This window comes from Bubalus kerabau, chromosome 1 (genome assembly GCF_029407905.1).
Source record: "Bubalus kerabau isolate K-KA32 ecotype Philippines breed swamp buffalo chromosome 1, PCC_UOA_SB_1v2, whole genome shotgun sequence".
Lineage (NCBI taxonomy): Eukaryota > Metazoa > Chordata > Mammalia > Artiodactyla > Bovidae > Bubalus > Bubalus kerabau.
The window spans coordinates 24,449,611-24,471,038 of NC_073624.1; the positions used below are offsets into that span (position 1 = coordinate 24,449,611).

Consider the following 21,428-nt stretch of genomic DNA (forward strand, 5'->3'; position numbering starts at 1 on the left):
CTTAACCTGGTCCAGTATAATAGAAAACATCTTACATTTATAGAACTATTTATATTAAAAGTTTCCTTCCCCTACACAACAGATATATTAACTCTTTAGCTCTTACATCATTACATATGTTTGAATGATTTGTGCCGGATCAGACAAGTAGCAGATAGAGGCTGAACTTCAACCTGTATCACTGATGTCAAATCTACTAGTTACACTATTCCACGCTGTCCTTAAAAAACAAAAATAAACCCAAATGGTGCTTTATAAATGGTCCATGTACCCATCTCATTCTTCCCAGTGCTTCATCTGCTTTACAGATGAGGAAATACAAGCTCTCAGTCTTCCCACAGGCCTCAGTGTTAGACTTCAGTAAACTCGTCTGGTTCTTACACAAAACAGCATGTCGTATCCTGTTACCCATCTTCTGATTAGTTTCTGTTGTTTTAAGGAATATGTGATTCTCCAAAGAAGCCAGCATTAATGAATTTCCCATCTTCATATATCCTTGTGCAATCAGATTTAAAAGATACACCTTTATCTTTAGAAACTTAGAGGTGGACACTTGTGTCCTGTCCTTGATCGCTTCTGGAATTGCAAATAGTGCTGCTCACAGTCACTCTGATCATGCCTCTTCTTCCTGTTAACTATGCCCTCTCTCCTCCCAAAGTCTTTCTGTCTTCCTCTCCTCACAAAAAATGAGGAACTATAAATGATTTGGTTGACCTACCCTGGTTTACTTAACCTGGTATAGTGTAATACAGAAAACATCTTACATTTGTAGAACTGGATGAGGCCTGTGTAATCTATTTTTGTCCCCACTTTAAGAAGTGAAAGTGTTAGTCACGCGGTTGTGTCTGACTCTTTGTGACTCATTGCACTGTAGCCCACCAGGCTCCTCTGTCCATGGGATTCTCCAGGCAAGAATACTGAAGTGGGGAGCCATTCCCTTCTCCAGGGGGATCTTCCAAACCCAGGGATCGAACCGGGGTCTCCTGCATTGCAGACAGATTCTTTTACTGTCTGAGCCACCAGGAAAGCCCCTGTCCCACTTTCAGTTCAGTTCAGTCGCTCAGTCGTGTCCGACTCTTTGCGACCCCATGAATCGCAGCACGCCAGGCCTCCCTGTCCATCACCAACTCCCACGGTCTACCCAAACCCATGTCCATCGAGTCGGTGATGCCATCCAGCCATCTCATCCTCTGTTGTCACCTTCTCCTCCTGCCCCCAATCCTTCTCTGCATTAGGGTCTTTTCCAATGAATCAACTCTTTAGGGAAATTCTGAAAGCAAACAAAAAACTAAAAAAAAAAACCAACAACAAAAAACCCAGAACTTTGAGATATATTTAATATTTTTCTGGAATTACTGTTTCTTCTTTGAGCATTTGAACTAACTCATACTTTATGATAAGGTGACTAGTATGGGAAGCATCTACAAGAAGGTTTGGTGTTAAGGCAAGTTAACCTCAGATTTAAAATCGTGCCTGGGAACTCTGGGAGTGATAGTTAGTGTACTGCAGTTAATGCAACACAGCTGGATGTGGTTGCATTGCTCCTTGGATTTTACTATTTTTTATCCAAGTGTAGTTGATTTGCAGTAGTCTGTTAGTTTCAGGTGTACAGCATAATGATTCAGTATTTTGTAGATTATGTTCCATTATAGGTTATTTCAATATAATGGGCATAATTTCCTATGCTATACAGTGTATCCATGTGGCTTATCTATTTTATGTATAATAGTCTGCATGTGTTAATTTCATAACTCTAATTTGTCCCTCCCCACTTCTTCTCCTCTTTAGTAACTACAAGTTGTTTTTTTTCTACATCTGTAAATCTGCTTCTGTTTTGCATATACATTCATTTTTATTATTTTTTAGATTCTGCATATATGTGATATCATACAGTATTTGTCTTTTCTCTGTCTGACTTCTGTCATGAGGCATAATATTCTCCAGGTCCATCCACATTGCTGCAAATGGCAGTATTTCATTCTTTTCTAAGGCTACTATTCCATTGTATATGTATTACCACATCTTAATCCAGTAATCTGTTGATGAGCACTTGTTTGTTTCCATATCTTGTTACTTGTAAATCATGCTGCTGTGAACATTGGGGTGCATATATCTTTTCAATTTAGTGTTTGTTTTTACTGAATAAATGCACAGGAGCGGGATTGCTGGATCATATGGTAATACTGTTTTTAGTTTTTTAAGGAACCTCCATACTGTTTTCCCATAGTGGCTGCACCAAATTATATTCTCACCAACAGTTTATAAGGCTTCCATAACCTGGATTTTAATTGGAACTTGGCTTCCAACTGGCTGTGTTGCCCTGGCTTTATTTTTCACCTCTTCGAATCTTGGTTGTTGAGATCATTGAGAACAGGTGCCGGAGAGAGGAAAGCTCGTGAAAAGTAGCTTGTAGTTAAGAGGAATCTTGGGATTTGGCTACTGAAGGTAGAAAAATCACTTTATGAGAGTGCTGAGAGCGATGTGAAAACAGAAATGGTAACAAGAGGCAGTGGCCAGGCTGCCGGGAAACAAAAAAAGCCAGTGAACATTTAAGTTACCGCTCGTGCTTCACTCGTGAAGAAGAAACGTCTCGGACAGTAATTAGAAAAGGTAAGCCAGGGGGACGGTTTGGTGGAAATAGTAAGTATAATCATGATATTAACAGTAATTGTAGCTAATCCTTACCTCCCATACTATGTGTGACCTTTTTTCCGTTCCCCACTTCCTCCCTTCTTTCTTCCCTCACTTCTCCCTTTCCCTCCTTCCCTTTTCTTTCTTTCCTTCCTTCCTTTCTTTTGCTGCAGTGGGTCTTAATTGCAGCATGCAGAATTTTCCTCGGCGGTATGTGGGATCTAGTTCCCTGACCAGAAACTGAACCCTGGCCCCTCTGCATTGGGAGTGCGGCATCCTAACCACCTGACCGCCAGGGATGTCCTTTGTTCTTTCCACTTTCTAGATCAAACATTGGCATTTAGAGAGCTTCAGTTCATGGCCTGGAGAACTGCCATCTCAAGTTGGCATCTGGATATCAAGTTTTAACTATTTTGAACGTGGAATAAGACTCAGTTTCAGACTCATAGATGCAAAGAATGCATCGGTGGTTGCCAGAGGGCAGGGGAGTTGTGGGGGAGGTTAAGAGGTACAGACTTGTGGTTATAAAATAGACAAGTACCAGGGTGTAAAGCACAGCATCAGGAATATACTTGGTAATACTGTAATAACTCTCTGTGTTGATAGATGGTACCTAGATTTATCATGGTCATCTTTTTGTAAGGTATAAAAATATCAAATTACTGTTGTACACCTGAAACAAATATAGTATTAGAAGTTAGTTATACTTTTTTTTTTAAAAAAAAGAAAACTCAGTTTCCAATTCTAGGGAAACCCATGGTAAAAATCACCAGGCTGTAAAGGGAAATAGGGTGATGGACATCAGCTAGTTTGGATTTTCAGAGCCCTTGTTCCTTACAGAGCCTCCTGCCTTTTTTTTTTTTTTAATTATTTACTTATTACTTTTGGCTGTGTCACGTCTTAGTTGTGGTGTGCAGGCTTAGTTGGCCCATGGCATGTGGGATCTTAGTTCCCCCGACCAGGGATGGAACCCACGTCCCTTGCATTGGAAGGTGGTTTCTTAAACACTGGACCACCAGGGAAGGAAGTCCTGAGCCTTCTGCTTTGACGTTGTTCCGCCTGGTATAAAGCCCCGCATCTGCCTGCAGGACTGGGTAGGGGTGACTCATCACTGTTGCCTTTATTCCTAATCTCTTTTTCTCCTCCTCTGCTGCTTTCGGGATGAGGCTGTTTCTCAAAGTAGTAAAAGGGCCACACAGTGAGGGCTGTACCCACAGGTTTGATTTCAGAAAGCTTTATTCCAGTTAATGACAGTGTATTCTTTCAAAACAATATATTCAAGCCCTGCACAGAGTTCAGTATTGTTCTGTAATGTCATCTGATACAGTGCTAATGCTGGTGGGTGATCTGCGGAGGCTGTGCCTGGGCGAGTTCGGGGCGATTCTCGGACTGAGGTAATGTGTGTGTTTCTTTCTTGTTGTTTTTTTTTCTTTTTTATAAGCAAGCAGATTCTTTCTTTGGTCTTAACCCTTTTGGGTAAACTTCGCAGGGTATAATTTATGCTCCACACAAATGCCAAGTAACATTACATTAGCAAGGTTCCTCTTTTAAAGCCTAAAGACTTTCCTTTCTTTCCTAGAAGTCTCTGAAGTAGCAGCTTCTTCTGAAATGTAACACACTTAAGAGAAAAGCAGAAATTAAAAAATTAGAAAGTAGCAACAAATGACTGCGACAGAGCACAAAAGCAAAATGTAGATTTGATGCAAATTAGATTCCCAGAGGACTTCTTACTTAAAATTCAACCACTCATTTTTTAATGAATCTCATTGTTTTTTATGTCATTCTACAGAAATGAAATATGAGAGAAATGCAATATTGATGTTCTGTATATCAAAGTTATAAAACTGTTCACTCCTGGTGATAAATACATGCGCATGGGAGTGAGGACATGATGGTGTGTACACATATGATGTTTTTGCAACTGACCTTGGACACAAACATAATATTGTCTTGTTGCCTAGGAAGGGGACAGTCTTATTACCAACATATATAGTGTAAAAGCTTCAGTGGTACTAAGCAGATCTGTTGGGAGGTCAGTGCTTGGTTGTTAAGAAGATGATATACATGAAGGAGGTTTTGACAATTAAAAGGAGCCTGAGGCTTTCCTTGGTGGAGCAAAATCTCGCAGAACAGCAGTGAAGGTTCTGAAATCACATGTAATGTTGAGAGATAGTGCTTGAAGTTTAAGTGGAAGGTGGTGGGTGAGAGAAGCATGAATCGATGGAAAAGGTTGATATGAAGAACACAAGGGAGCTGGATTTCAAATGATCAGTTTATTCATGTCTTTCTCAGTCGCCCACCTATTAGCCAGACAAATAAAATAATAAAGGAAGTTGGCCCTGGCATTCATCAGAGACCTGCCTCTGCCACGTGCCAGGCCTCACCTCCACATTGGAAAGTGGAGTGACAAAGGAGGCAACTGGGGTGAGTCTTAATCAGAGCCACAGTCTTCTCTGAGTGGCTTAACGGAGACCTCTAAACCCATGGTTGATCCTAAGAGTATAGTTCCCCCCCAGGTACTGTCTTTGAAATGTTGATAATTCATTCCTTTATTACCTGTTACATTGTATGTGTAATAGTGCTTCAGTTAACCTTTAAAATGTGGCCGTCAACCAGCGAAGTGTGAGTCTTATTCAGAAGAGTGGCACATACCAGGAGAATGGTCACTGTAAACCATAGAGAAGATTTGTGAGAGCAACCTCACTTTGTTCCGCACTCCAGGAAATCTCTGTGCCTGTATCTGTTCTTGTTTCTTTTCATGAAGTCTCTAAGAAGGTGTGTCTGTGCCTTTTATTAAAGACCCTTAAATAATATCTTTTAAAGAAATTAAGAGAAGAAAACCTATATATAGAATATGTACTCGTGTGCTTATCATTTCAGGAATTCTTAATCCCTTTCTATAGACTGAAGTGTCCATTGATGAAATTTGTTCTTAGTTTGAAGAACTTCTTGTAGCATTTCTTACAGTGCAGGTCAGCTGGAAGCAAATTCTTTGTGTTTTTATTTATATAAGAATGTCAGTTTTGCCCATTATTGTTATAAGGTTTTTTTCTTTTCTTTTTTTTTTCTTATGATGACTATGTTTTTGAGGAGATATTGTGAGACTGTGTAATTTTGTTTTTCAAGGCCATTTCTTTCACCAGTTATAATATCCATTGATATTTCTTGCTTGAATTCATTATACAGTGATGGTTTCCAAATAGTGGTTTTTCTGACTTTATCATTCCTTCTACATTTATTGGTTTACATTTTACTGTAAGGAAGACCCTTCTCTTCTCCCCAGTATTTATTCATTTATTTAAGTCAGTGTGAAACAGTGAATTCCTATTTTATTCAGTGGGTTATCTGTTAAAGTCATTACATTCAGCCTTCCATATCTGTGGGTTCTGCACCCACAGATTCACCCAAGGGCAGACTGAAAATATTCAGGAAAAAAATTCCAGAAAGTTCCAAAAAACAAAACTTGAATTTTTCTGAGCACCAGCAACTACTTACATAGCATTTGCATAAATTTCCATAATATTTGCATTGTATTAGATACTATAATCTAGAGATGTTTTAAAGTATATGGGAGTACTACATAGGTTATGTACAAAGATTACAATTATATAAATTATATAAATTTATACAATTATATAAATGACTTGAGCATCCAGGGACGTGGTAACTGTGGGAGTCCTGGCATCAGTGCCTCCATGGACACCAAGGGATGACTATTTTCAATCTAAAATGCTCCAAATTTGGCCAGTTGAAATACCGTCAGTTTCGCTTCCTGTGTCCTTTTCATGTGCTCTCATTATTCTTTGAGCATATTTTTAATTTCTGACACAATATAATGTTCCAGAGTTACTTTGTTCTTCCCTGCCCCAGCACTAGAATTGAGTATTTCTTTAGGAGTGCTGTTCTTTCAGTGGAGAGGGGTGTTTAGAAACCACTTCCATACCTTCTCAGTGTTTAAGCAGGAAATATACACATGTGTATATATACAAACTCACACATTAACATCAGTATTTATTTTTATATTTACTTATATGTATTGAAAGAGGAGAGTGAAAAAGTTGGCTTAAAACTCAATATTCAAAAAACTAAAATCAGGGCATTTGGTCCCATCACTTCATGGCAAATAAATGGGGAAACAATGGAAACAGTGACAGACTATATTTTCTTGGGCTCCAAAATCACTGCACATGGTGACTGCAGTCATAAAATTAAAAGATGCTTGCTCCTTAGAAGAAAAGCTATGACCAACCTAGACAGCATATTAAAAGCAGAGACATTACTTTGCCAACAAAGGTCTGTCTAGTCAAGGCTATGGTTTTCTCCAGTAGTCATGTATGGATGTGAGAGTTGGACTACAAAGAGAGCTGAGCACCGAAGAATTGATGCTTTTGAACTGTGGTGTTGGAGAAGACTCTTGAGAGTCCCTTGAACTGCAAAGAGGTCAAATCAGTCAATCCTAAATAAAATCAGACCTGAATATTCATTGGAAGGACTGATGCTGAAGCTGAAACTCCCAATACTTTGGCCACCTGATGCAAAGAACTGACTCATATGAAAAGACCCTGATGCTGGGAAAGATTGAAGGTGGGAGAAGGGAACGTCAGAGGATGAGATGATTGGATGGCATCACCAACTCAATGGACATGAGTTTGAGCAAGCTCCAGGAGTTGGTGATGGACAGGGAAGCCTGGCGTGCTGCAGTCTGTGGGGCCACAGAGTCAGACACAACTGAGCGACTGAACTGAGCTGATATATATTGAAAAAGATGAGTTCATACTTATGGGCTCCACATGGTCTTTGATCTGTAGGTTTATAGCTTTTTAGCAAATACTTTGGCCATTATTTCTTCAGTATTTTTCCTGTTCTTGCCTCTCCCAGTTTCTATGTTTGACTAGTTTTGGTGTTTTCTTACAGGTCACTGATGTACCGTTTTTGGTTTTTTAGTTGTTTTTCTTTCTGTCCTGCTTTGGATAGTTTTTATTGCTATGTTTCCAGGTTCAGTGGTCTTTTTTTCTGTTGTGTCTATGCTGCCCTTAATCCCATCCAATGTATTTTTGGTGGTGGTGGTGGTGGTTTTGTCGCTAAGTTGTGTCTGACTGTTGCGACCCCATGGACTGTAGCCTGCCAGGCTCCTCTGCCCAGGGGATTCTCCAGGCAAGAATACTGGAATGGGTTCCTATTTCCTTCTCCAGGGGATATTCCTAACCCAGGAATCGAACCAATGTCACATGCATTGCAGGCAGATTCTTTACCGACTGAGCTATGAGGGGAAATGTATTTAATTTCAGATAATTGTGTTTTTCAGCTTTCGATGTCACTTCGCCCTGTAAAGAAAACTCTTCCATTTCTTTATCGTGCTTATGTTCGTCTTTTTTTTTTAACATATCGGATATTTTTATATTAACTCTTGTCAGTCTATCATTTCTGGATCTTTCTTTTTTCCTAAATAAATGAGCTTTCCCATGTTACATTTTTCCCATTTTCCTACTTTTTTCATGCCTGGAAATTTTTTACCGTATGCCAAACATTGTAAATCTTGTTTTTAGGTGCTGGATTTTGTTTGATTCCTTTAAACGATGTTGGACTTGGTTTTGGCATAAGTTGTCACCAGTTTGGTTCTTTCTAGGTTTGCTTTTGAGTTTGGTTAAAGCCACCTCATGCCAAGGGTTGACTCATTGGAAAAGACTCTGATACTGGGAGGGATTGGGGGCAGGAGAAGGGGACAACAGAGGATGAGATGGCTGGATGGCATCACCGACTTGATGGACTTGAGTTTGAGTGAACTCCAGGAGTTGGTGATGGACAGGGAGGCCTGGTGTGCCTCAGTTTATGGGGTCGCAAAGAGTCGGACTTGAGTTTGAGTGAACTCCAGGAGTTGGTGATGGACAGGAAGGCCTGGCGTGCTGCAGTTTATGAGGTCGTGAAGAGTTGGACACGACTGAGCGACTGAACTGGCTGACTGAACTGAAGGCTCATCTAGAGCAGCCTAGCCTGGTTTATTAAGCCTCCCTCCGAAGGCAGTACCCTTCTGATCATGCTGCCCGCTGCCTCATGTATTATGATGTCTTTCCTCTCTGGCTGCTGGGAACATGAACTACTCTGAGCCCTATGTGAGTTTCAGAAATTGTTTGGCTTACTGCTGTCCTGGGCCTTTCTCCAGCCTTGTGAAATTTCAGCCCATGAATTCATAGGTTAGTGCCAAGTGTTTGGGGGTGCCCTGTGCACTCTTTCAGAGTATGCTCATGGAACACCCTCCCCTTCCATCTTCTGTCCTGTAAGTGCTAGACACCTTCGTCCTGGCAAGCTCTGTCCCTCTTCAACTCACTGTGGCTGCTGTTCCTCCCTGGTTTGCATCCTGGGAGCTGCCTTCCAGCAGGAAGCTGGGGAAGTGATAGAGCTCACTTGTCTCCCTTCTGACGGGGTTCACAGTAGCTCACTGCCTGTTTTGCAATATCTGAAAAGAGTGTTTTGCGTATTTTCTCTGGTTTTCTAGCTATCTATGGAAGGCATAGTGGCAGGTAATCCTTCATGGGCAGAAGCAGAAATCTTCCCCAAAGATGCTTTTTAATCCGTGTTTTTCTGTCAGTTGCCACTTCTTCATTTTACTTAAGCCCCTCTTGCCCGCAGCTTTTGATTACTACACTGGGCATTCATTTCTGGAAAATCCTGGTAAACTCCTGTCCAGGTTTTGGTAGTCCTCCAGAGAGCAGAGGTACTAAGAGTGTAAGACACAGCTGCTGCCTTTTGAGAGCATGTCGTTTTGTTAGTTATTTCGACAGGTGAATAATTAGTAGTGTTATAGTATGTGTGATACTGGCCAGGACCCAGCAGACTAGGTAGGAGCGGAGGAGAGACTCATTAATTTGACCTGGGAATTTAGGGTAGGCTTCACAGAGGAAGTAACACTTTGGCTGGGCTTCCAGAAATGAATGGAAGGTAGCTACCTTGAGAAGACAGGGTCAAGGAGGGGATTCATGGTTTAAAATCTTTCAAGTAAATATTGGTTGGCCAAAAGGTTCACTCAGATTTCTCCCAAATGAACTTTTTTGGCTAACTTACTAAAGAGAAGTAAAAGATGCCTAAAGAGTTCTTGACTAAAATTATATCTCAAACATACTGCTTGAATTTTCTGTTCTTACCCAATGTATGCAGGTTACCCAAATGTATGTGGATTAAATTCTGATTTTAATTTTAAGCCGTATGACATTAATTTACTGGAATGATTATTAGATAGTTTATGTACTGACTATTCATTCTGTTCTATTTCTTTAAACTTTTAATTTGTGTTATGTTATGATTTGAAGCAAAATACACATGGTTTATTTTACTTTAGCTAGAACCCAAGGATATACCCTTTGGCTTCGGGAGACGATGAAGGACAGGGAGCCTGGCAGGCTGCAGTCCATGGGGGCGCAAAGAGTCAGTCACAACTTAGCGACTGAACAGCAATGAAGGATCTATCTTTCTAAGCAGTAACTTTTCCTGCCTGAGTCAGCCTTTTACCCTGGACTGTGGCGCTGAAGATGGGTGTACAGTATATATTTCCTTTTAAGGTTCTAGTTTTGTCAATAGTTTCTGCTAAGTGACAGCCTAGAGACAGTCCGAGGCTGAACAGTATAAAATTTTGTTAGTCATTTTCAATTTTTCTTTTTTTCCAAAAATCACATATAAAAATTCTTCTATTTTTAAAACACTCCGGCATTTAAGACTGAAATGGTTTTTCAGGAAAGTCAAAGTTTAAAAGGTATTCGCAGAATTTTGAAAAAATTCAATTTCTCCCAGCCCCCAAATTTTAACTGATTATTAGACATTACTTTGATGTTCATTTAATCATATTTGGAATTGGTACCACATAAGGTTCCTCACTCTGAGCACAAGTGGAAGCCACATGCTTTTTTTTTTAGAACTGTATACTTCATACATTTGCTTATTCATTTAACCAAATTCATTAAGCTCTTGCTGTTCATCAGATATTGTTGGGCTAGAGACACAAAAACAAAAGCCATAACTCCTTCCCATGAAGAGCTCACAGGTTTAGTGAGGGAAATATATATTTACATATATATATATATGGTTTTTTAAAGATACATATATATATTGTTCTTGTCTTTTAAAAAATATTTTATTGTAGTATAGTTGCTTTTCAATGTTGTTTCTACTGTACAGCAAAGTGAATCAGCTATACATATACATATACCCTCACTTTTTTGGATTTCCTTCCCACTTAGGTCTCCAGGGAGCACTGAGGAGCCTTCCCTGTGATATACATAGGTTCCCATTAGTTATCTATTTTATACACAGTATCAATAGTGTATATATATCAGTCCCAATAGAGGGAAACTATTGTATTGGCCAAAAAAGTTCTCTGGGATCTTTCCTTTACATCTTACAGAAAATCACGAACACACTTTGGGGTCAACCCAATATATTGTTAACAGATAAATTGTGACCCACATGGTAAGCGGTGTAAATAAAGTGAACCTAATGGTTGGAAGCATCAGAGAACCTAAGGATGGAACAACTTACTGTGTCCGAAAGAGGCCAGAAAGGCTGACTAGAATCAGAACAACTTAGAAGAATTTATATTTATGGTCTTGATAATAATTATTTCCAGAACTTTATTATGTATAATAAAGCCACCTGGAAAAACTTTTTAAAAATTGCTGATTTTAGGGCCCCAAAACTCAAGGGAGTCTGAATCAGTAGGTTCAGATGTAAGACAACCATCTGTGTGTTGAGCTAGGGATTCTGAAATGGGTTCATAAACAACACTTTGGAAAACAAGGAGCCAAAGTTTATGAACTTGAGTCCTACTTGAAATCACAAAAACTAATAGATCATTCAACTAAATGATTTAGACATCTTTTTTTTTTAAAGAGATGTGGTTATCAAAAAGGTGTTTTGGAAAATGTTACTAGGCTTTTTACTATTTTTGGATGAAATCAATTATTAAAACGATTCACATTTAATACTTGTGCATTAAATTTTAAATTCATTGATAATTCATTGTTTGTAGAAGAATCTGTTGAAAGTCACAGATTTTTGATAATGTTTAAATGTTTTTATCTCCACCAAAATTCAGTTTCATAGAAATTCAATGAAATGCAAAGTGATATTTTAAAAAATGAGTTTGGATAATTATTTATCTTATATAGGCAGATAAAAGTAACAAACGTTTCTAAACATGTTTACTTATATGTGAAATTGTCAATAGACAAATGTGTAGAAATAAAAATGCAGTTTTGGTTTTCCAGATTTTTGGAACAGACATACAACCATTGGGGATTTCTTTGTTCTTCATTCAGTCTTTTAAATTGAGGGCTTTTCTCTAACTTATAATTAAAATATTAGTATCATTTATTTCAGTAAATTTTATGTCAAAATTAATATTTAAGCAGCTGCAAGAATGGGCTTTCCAGACAGGTTAGTGATAAAGAATCTGCCTGCAGTGCAGGAGATGCAGGAGACACGGGCTTGATCTTTGGGTCAGGAAGATCCCCTGCAGAAGGAATGGCAACCCACCCTATCTAGTATTCTTGCCTGGAAAAATGCATGGACAGAGAAGCCTGCTAGGCAGCAGTCCATGAGGTCCAACTGAGTGACTGAGCACCCATGCATAGCTTCAAGAGAAGGAAAAAATAACAAATTCCAATGAGAGGGGTTAATAATTAAATAGGCAAAAGAGACATTAAAATGTTTTTTAATGCTGGTAAGTATCATAGTTCTTTCTCATATTTTGCTACTTGTTTTCATAAGATGGCTTCCCTGTAATGTGGTTTAATTTATAGCAGTGTTGTTTTTGACACTTTTGCCACTAGATGTCACTAGACTAAAACAGTTGGCAAGCTGGTTAAGCCTTGCTACAACCTGTGGCAATATTTGCAAAAGCCTTTGGTTAATTAAGTTTACTCTGTACCTCCTGTTGATTTCTCATAAAACCAGGTCACGGCTTGCTTCGAGCACAGGCTGGTTGGAAAATATACATGTTCTGTGACACATCAGTAATCTATAATTAGTTATTTTACTGCTTATCAGGACAGAAAAGGAAAAAAAATTACTACTGCAGGAAACTTTCAGTGACCTTAAATTTCTGGAGAGAAATTCCACGTTCTGTCACTATACTCAAAGAAATATTTATTGCATCAAAAATTTCTGAAGAATCAGGATTGTGTCTTAATCATCTCTAATTTCTCAGTGGCTCCCAAAAGCTTTGGGCTTCCCTTATAGCTTAGTCAGTAAAGAATCTGCCTGCAATGCAGGAGACCTGGGTTTGATTCCTGGGTTGGGAAGATCCCCTGGAGAAGGAAATGGCAATCCACTCCAGTTTTCTTGCCTGGAAAATGCTATTTTCCAGAGGACAGAGGAGCCTGGCAGGCTACAGTCCATGGGGTCGCAAGAGTCGGACATGACTTAGCGACTAAACCACCACCAAAAGCTTGGCAGTTGGTAGGTATTCAGTAAATGATGTTAAGCATTGAGGTAGCATGTGCTAAGTCTCTTCAGTCATGTCTGACTCTTTGCAGTTGTATGAACCATAGCCCACCAGGCTCGTCCATCCATGGAATTCTCCAGGCAGGAATGTTGGAGTGGGTTGCTGTGCCCACCTCCAGGGGATCTTCCTGACCCAGGGTCAAACCCGTGTCTCTTAGGTCTCCTGCATTGACAGGCGGATTCTTTACGACTAGTGCCACTTGGAAAGCCCCTAAGGTAGTATATATAGGAGATGTCAAAGGGAAAGGAAGCCACACATCCTGCTCTCAAAAAGCCTGATTTGGGAGACAGTCTGCAAAAACATATGCCTATAGCTCAGGGTGGTGTGTGTGTAGCAAATGACTAGTGTAGTCATTAAATTCAGTGGGATTTCAGTGGATCAGTAGCTCTTGGGAGCTAGGGGCAGTGATTAAAGGTGTCTTCGAGATGAAAAAGGAGGGCAGGTATAAATGAAGAAAGCTATGAACCAGGGTTCATGGGTAGGAAAATGTGGGCTGTAAAGATTGAGACGGATTAACAACTTAAGGGCTCTGAATCTGAGGCTTATACTTGGACTTAATATTTTCTAGCGGGGTAGGGAACATGAAAGGATATTGCAGTAGGGGAATAATAATCTGTTTGGTTATGCTTTGTAATTTACAAAACACTAGTGCTTGAAGAAAGGTGAGTTAAAGTTGATTACTCTTTGATTTTTAAAATGCTTCTGCTGTTAAGTCTGTTAAAAACACTTATTTAGAAAGATGATAGAGGGCTCAGCATTGTGCCTGATATTTAGTAAACCCTCAATAAAAGATTCTTATTAATAGTATTATTAAACAAGAAAAAAATGTTAGGGACACTCCATAAAGTAACTGACTACTGTTCTTCATAGAAGTCAAAAGTCATGAAGGACAGGAGTGACTGGAGAATTGTCATAGATTGGAGGAAACTGATAAAGCTGAGCGCCGAAGAATTGATGCTTTTGAACCGTGGTGTTGGAGAAGACTCTTGAGAGTTCCTTGGACTGCAAGGAAATCCAATCAGTCCATCCTGAAGGAGATCAGTCCTAGGTGTTCATTGGAAGGACTGATGTTGAAGCTGAAACTCCAGTATTTTGGCCACCTCATGCGAAGAGCTGACTCATTTGAAAAGACCCTGATTCTGGGAAAGATTGAGGAGGAGAAGGGGACAACAGAGGATGAGATGGTTGGATAGCATCACCAACTCAATGGACATGAGTTTGAGTAATCTCTGGGAGATGGTGATGGACAGGGAGGCCTAGCGTGCTGCAGTCCATGGGATCGCAAAGAGTCCGACACAACTGAGCAACTGAACTGAACTGAACTGAACTGGAGGAAACTAAGGAGACCTAGTAATGTGGGGTCCTGAATTGGATCCCAGAACAGAAAAGGACACTAGCAAAAAAAAAAAAAAAAAATGGGAATGTGAGTAAGGTGTGTAGTTTAGTTGATTGTATTGTACTGATGTTAATTTCCTGTTTTGATCACTGTACTGTGGTTATGTACTAGGTTAACATTAGAGGAAGCTCTAAAGGGCAGATAGGAATCTATACAACTTTTCTTAAAGGTATTTTAAATATTTAAAGTTTAAAAATATAATGATGGCTTATGAAAGATTGCAATTCCATGTTTGAACTAGGTGTTCTACTGAGAGTTCAGATATTGGAAGTTTTACAGTCTCCTACCTTGTAGAATTTTTAGAATGAACTTCTACTAGGATGTCTTAAGTCAAGAGTGAGTTTCCTTGAAGACAGGGAAGTAGAGCTTTTGAAGACCCTAAGTCCATTTTAACCCCTGTAGACATATTGTAGCTAATACATAAAATTGTTCAATGGCTTGGCCTTTAAGGTCACTTGAATTTTGGCTCTTCAGAGTGCAGTTTAATGCCCTCAGTGCCCCTTTGCAGAATGTTCACAGTAATCTAATAAGACTTCCCAGGGATTTGCCATCAATCCCTTTGTTGCTTTTCAATAAAAAGTGATTTCTTATAGCATTCTGCCTATGAGCCTTTGTTATGTGTTTTCATCATCTTTACTCAGGTTCTCTGTGGGCCCAGAACAGCAGTGGACGAACATCTTGTGTTTGTAGAGCTGTTGGGTGTAATAAATCAGTGTAAGAATCTTATATATTATTGGGTTGGCCACAAAGTTTGTTCTGGTTTTTCCATAAGATGTTGTGGAAAAGTCCAATCAAACTTTTTGGCCACCTCTATACTTATAACCTTGGGGAAAAAATTTAAATTATCAAAAAAGCATACTTTCAAATATTTGTGCTTCTGTGCTCTAGATATTTAAGATAAGAGGAAAATCTACATGGATATATCTGGACATCAGAGCTTAGGGACCTAGCATAAATAAGGGATTAGTTTCTAGTTTTTTTCTTCCTCTTGTGATTCCTTTGCTATGAGGGAACACTGGATTCTTGAAATCAGTTGGGAAGTACTTCCTCCTTCCTTCTCTGTAAGAGTTTATGAAGGATTGGTTTTATTTTATCTTTAAATATTTGATGTAATTCACAGTGAAGCCCCTAGGCCTGAGATTTTCTTTACTTGGTATAGATCTGTTCAGATTTCTATTTCTTCTTGAGTCAGCTTTAGTACTTTTTGTCTTTCTTATTTGTCACTTATCTAATTTATTGGCATAAAGTTTTTCATAGTCCCTTTTAATCCTCTAAATTTCTATAAGGTCAGTAGCGATGTTCCTCTTATATTGCCGATTTTGATCATTTGAGTTGTTTTTCCCTTTTCCTTGGTCATTCTGGCTACAGTTTTATCGGTTTTGTTGATCTCTAAAGTGAAGTAAGTTATATATTACTGATTTTCTCTATTTTTTCCTGTTTTCTTGCTGCATTTTCGGGTGTGAAATAGATTTATAATTATATCTTACTAATGTAGTCACTTTATCATTATGAGATGTTCTTTTTCTCTATTAATACTTTTTGCCTTAAAGTCTGTTTTATCTGGTTTTAATGTAGCCATTCTCCATTAAGTCCTCTGTACAGTGTGTATCTTTTTTTCATCCTTTCACTTTCAGCTTGTGTCTTTTAATCTAGGGTGTGTCTGTCATAGAAAACATGTAGTTGGATCTTGCCGTTTTATCCAGTCTGACACACTCTCCTTTTTGGACTTTGTTTTGCCTTTTTGCATTTCTTCTCCATACATTCTCTTCTTGTCAATTTTGTCCCTTTATTTCCTCCTTGATTGCCTCCTTTCCTGTAAAATATGTATTTTTTTTTAGTGTACTATTTTAACTTCCTGTTAATGTTTTTTAAACTGTATATTTCTTGGAGTTGTTTCCTTAGTGGCGTATCTTAATTTATCAGACTCTGCTTCAGATTAATACTAAATTAATTCTGGTAAAATATATAAGCTTTGCTCCAGTATAGCTCCATTCTTAATTCTCCTTTGTGTGATTATATATAATATCTATCTATGATATAATATATTAAAAACATAAATATATTTTAATATATATCACAAACATCAAAATGTACTGTCAAATTTACTACTTTTAAAATATTTACATCTTTCAAGGACGTTAGAATAAATAAGTAAAAACATATATATATAGAATCTTTTATATTAACCCACACATTTACTATTTTTGGTGTTCCTCATTTCTTCTGGTGACTTCAAGTCACCAATTGTCACTTTTTTTAAAACCCTGAAGAGAATTACTACCCTGGAATGCAAAAGTAGGAAGTCAAGAAACACCTGGAGTAACAGACAAATTTGGCTTTGGAGTACAGAATGAAGCAGGGCAGAGGCGAATAGAGTTTTGCCAAGAGAACTCACTGGTCAGAGCAAACACCCTCTTCCAACAATACAAGAAAAGACTCTATGCATGAACATCACCAGATCATCAATACCGAAATCTGATTGATTATATTCTTTACAGCCAAAGATGGAGAAGCTCGATACAGTCAGCAAAAACAAGACCAGGAGCTGACTGTGGCTCAGATCATGAACTCCTTATTGCCAAATTCAGACTGAAATTGAAGAAAGTAGGGAAAACCACTAGACCATTCAGGTATGACCTAAATCAAATCCCTTATGATTATACAGTTGAAGTGAGAAATAGATTCAAGGGGTTAGATCTGATAGACAGAGTGCCTAAAGAACTATGGACGGAGGTTCATGACATTGCACAGGAGACAGGGATCAAGACTATCCCCAAGAAAAAGTAATGCAAAAAAGCAAAATGGCTGTCTAAGGAGGCCTTACAAATAGCTGTGAAAAGAAGAGAAGCCAAAACAAAGGAGAAAAGGAAAGATACACCCATTTGAATGCAGAGTTCCAAAAGTAGCAAGGAGAGATAAGCCTTCCTCGGTGAGCAGTGCAAAGAAATGGAGGAAAACAACAGAATGGGAAAGACTAGAGATCTCTTCAAGAAAATTAGAGATACCAAGGGAACATTTCATGCAAAGATGAGCTCAGTAAAGGACAGAAATGGTATGGAGCTAACAAAAGCAGAAGATATTAAGAAGAGGTGGCAAGAATACACAAAAGAACTGTACAAAAAAAATCTTCATGGCCCAGATAATCACGATGGTGTTATCGCTCACCTAGAGCCAGACATCCTGGAATGTGAAGTCAAGTGGGCCTTAGGAAGCATCACTATGAACAAAGCTAGTGGAGGTGATGGAATTCCAGTTGAGCTATTTCAGATCCTGAAAGATGATGCTGTGAAAGTGCTGCACTCAATATGCCAGCAAATTCGGAAAACTCAGCAGTGGCCACAGGACTGGAAAAGGTCAGTTTTCATTTCAATTCCTAAGGAAAGGTCAATGCCAAAGAATGTTCAAACTACTGCACAATTGCACTCATCTCACACGCTAGTAAAGTAATGCTCAAAATGCTATCTAGGTTGGTCACTAAGATTGGATAATTTCTGCTTTCAGTTTCACTGACGCTTTCTCCTGCCATCTCGAAACTACTGTTGAACTAGTCTAGGAAAATTTTTTATTTCAGCTATTGTACTTTTCAACTCCGGGATTTCTATCTCCTTATGGGCGATCTCTATTTGTATATTCGTTGTTGCCCTACTTTCCCCCCTTAATTTCCTTTCATTCTGTGAACTTATATGTAGTAACTTCTTTGAAATATTTGTCTGCTGTATCCAGTGTCTGTGATACTCAGACGTTTCCTATCAGCTTCTCCTTTTCTTGAGTGTGAGTCACACTTTGCTGTTTCTTGTGTCTTAATAATTTTTTTTTGTGAGAACTAGACATTTTTGATGAGATATTTAAGTAGCTCTGGGTTCTGATCTCAAGATTTTTGTTTTGTTTTTTTAAATTGAGGAATATCTAACAAATATTGTGTATATTTGAAGTATATAATTCAATTAGGTATACATATTCACTATGAAATAATCACCACATTCAAGCTAATTAACATATCATATTATTAGTTTTTCTTTGTTCACTGTTTCTCTGTTTAGTAATATGTTTGCTAAACCTGTAAAATCTCTCTTCCCTGTGATTTGTAGCCACTGATGTCTCTGCTTCTTTTTAAACTTGTTTTTAAGTCTGCTTTCCCAGGGATTGCCCTTATGTTTCCATGGCTTGCTAGTCAGCCAGTGATTAGAGAGATTATATTCAGCCACCTTGATCCAGTAAGGTTTCTGTCATCTGTTAATGGATCTCTGTGTGGGTAAGTTCAGTCACTCAGTCATATCTGTTTGCGACAACCCCCCAAAATAAAGTCAACCCCAAAAAACAAAGTCAGCCACCGTTTCCAGTTTCCCCATGTATTTGCCATGAAGTGTGGGTAAGGAGCACATTCAAAGTTCAAGTCATTTTCAAGACTCTCCCATCTTTTGCATACCATTGGGTCCTTTCACCTGTCCTCTTGGCATACACACAGCCTCACTTTCAGCCAAGAGTTTGTGACTGGTTAGACCCTCTTGACTTTATTTTTCTGGGCTCCAAAATCACTGCAGATGGTGATTGCAGCCATGAAATTAAAAGACACTTACTCCTTGGAAGGAAAGTTATGACCAACATAGATAGCATATTCAAAAGCAGGGACATTACTTTGCCAACAAAGGTCTGTCTAGTCAAGGCTATGGTTTTTCCAGTGGTCATGTACTGATGAGAGAGTTGGACTGTGAAGAAAGCTGAGCGCCGAAGAATTGATGCTTTTGAACTGTGGTGTTGGAGAAGACTCTTGAGAGTCCCTTGGACTGCAAGGAGATCCAACCAGTCCATCCTAAAGGAAATCAGTCCTGGGTTTTCATTGGAAGAACTGATGTTGAAGCTGAAACTCCAATACTTTGCCCACCTGATGTGAAGAGCTGACTCATTTGAAAAGACCCTGATAATGGAAAATATTGAGGGCAGGAGGAGAAGGGGATGACAGAGGATGTGATGGTTGGATGGCATCACCAACTCAATGGACATGGGTTTGGGTGGACTCTGAGAGTTGATGATGGACAGGGAAGCCTGGTGTTTTGTGGTTCATGGGGTCGCAAAGAGTCAGACATGACTGAGTGAACTGAGCTGAGACCCTCTTGGATCTTTGCTATAAATGCATGCAGCCTTAGCCAGGAATAAACTTGCCCCAGTCATGACCACAGGGCTTCCCAGGTGTCTCAATGGTAAAGAATCCGCTTGCCACTGCAGGAGATGCGAGAAATGTGGGCTTGATCCCTGGGATAAGAAAATCCCCTGGAGAAGGAAACGGCAACCTGCTCCAGTATTCTTGCCTGGGAAACCCCATGGATAGAGGAGCCTGGAGGGCTACAGTCCATGGGGTCTCAAAGACTAAGACACAGCTGAGCAGCTGAACACATGTGCCATCATGACCATTACCTTGAGCTGGTAGAGCTTTTAGCCCTTCCCACGTGCCCGGCTCTGAGATCGTGAGTTCTGCTGACACCGTCACTGGGCATGGGTGTTACCCACTGCTCCAAATCAAGTGAACCTCTTTCTCCTGCAACAGAATAATTGCTTATTCTCAACCTGCCCCATTCTGGCACAACATCTGCTTCAACTGAGGCAGGAGGGATAGGAGAAGCTCCGGGTTAGAATGCCACAGATTCCCACTGTTCTTGTCCACATTCTTCTGTTTTTAGGCATAAATGCTTCTCAGATTATTGTACGCCTTTGGTTGATTTCTCAAGCTTCAAAGTGATTGTTTTTTAAAAATTTGTCCAGCTTTGTAGTTGCTTTTTATGGAGAGGACTTGTTGATCACCTCACTTAACTATAGTAAGAAATCGTGCCTGGCCCATTCATTTGCTCTTAATCTAACTCGGTTCTTAAATTTCTTATTGCTTTCTTACTCATGTTGAAAAGAGCCTTGCTTTCTTATTCATGTTGAAAAATCTCTGTCTTTTAAATAATAACTTTAACCTTCTTATATTTGATACAATTTCAGCATGATTGGATTAAACTCTTCACCTTTCTGTTTTCTATTTACTCAACTTATTCTTTGATCCTTTCCCCCTCTTTTCCTCTCTACTTTAGCGTTAATCACATCTTGTTATGACCCAGTTTTTATCTCCGCTGTTGGCGTATCATTAAAATCTTAAAAGCTTTTTGTGTGGTTGCCTTTGGGTTTATAATGCACGTCTCTAATTAATCACTGCTTCACACAAAGTGTAGAGTTTTTATCGCAGGAAGGTATTTATACTTAAGTTTCCTCTTCACATTTTGTGCTATTGTTATACGTTTTTCTTTTACATATGCTGTAAACCCATAATACATTGCTATTTTTGTTTTAGACCAAGGGTGGCAAACTTTTTTCTGTAAAGGGCCTGATAGTAAGTATTTTAGGCATTGTAGGCCATCTGGTCTTTGTCTCAGCTCCCCAACTCTGTCATGAAAGCAGCCATAGACAATATATAAAGGAACGGGTGTTACTGTGTTCCAATATAACTTCACTTACAAAAACAGGAAGAGGGTGCGATTTGGCCCTTATACCATAGTTTATTGACCCCCTGCTTTAGATGATCATTATTGAGAGCTATTGAAAATTAAGGAAGAGGTAGTTCATATTACCTTCATTTCAGCCATTTCTGGAGAACTTTATTTCTTTGTATTGATCTAAGTTTCTGTTTGATATCACATTACTTTTGCCTGAAGAACTTCCCCTTAGCGTTTCTCATAGTATGGATCTGTTGGAAATATGTTTTTGGTCTGAACAAGTCTTTTTTCTTAATTTTTAAAAGACAATTTTTATTGTTCTTCTCTCTGTAGTGTATTTTTTACTGGCTGCCTTTAAGATTTTCTCTTTTTTTTCCCCCATTTTCTTTCAATTAAGATATAATTTAAATTCAGTAAAATCTACTGATGTTAAAATACAGTT

At 38.9% G+C, this 21,428-nt stretch overlaps 1 protein-coding gene and 1 long non-coding RNA gene across 6 annotated transcripts in view; both read left to right on the forward strand.

Annotated features, from left to right (window-relative positions):
- BORCS5 (BLOC-1 related complex subunit 5) overlaps positions 1 to 21,428 on the forward strand; it is a 97,691-nt gene that overhangs the window by 3,903 nt on the left and 72,360 nt on the right. The window lies entirely within an intron of this gene.
- LOC129645301 (uncharacterized) lies at positions 1,626 to 16,517 on the forward strand. Its single transcript, XR_008711290.1, has 3 exons — positions 1,626 to 2,610; positions 3,959 to 4,025; positions 13,994 to 16,517. It is a non-coding gene; the product is annotated as an uncharacterized LOC129645301 (long non-coding RNA).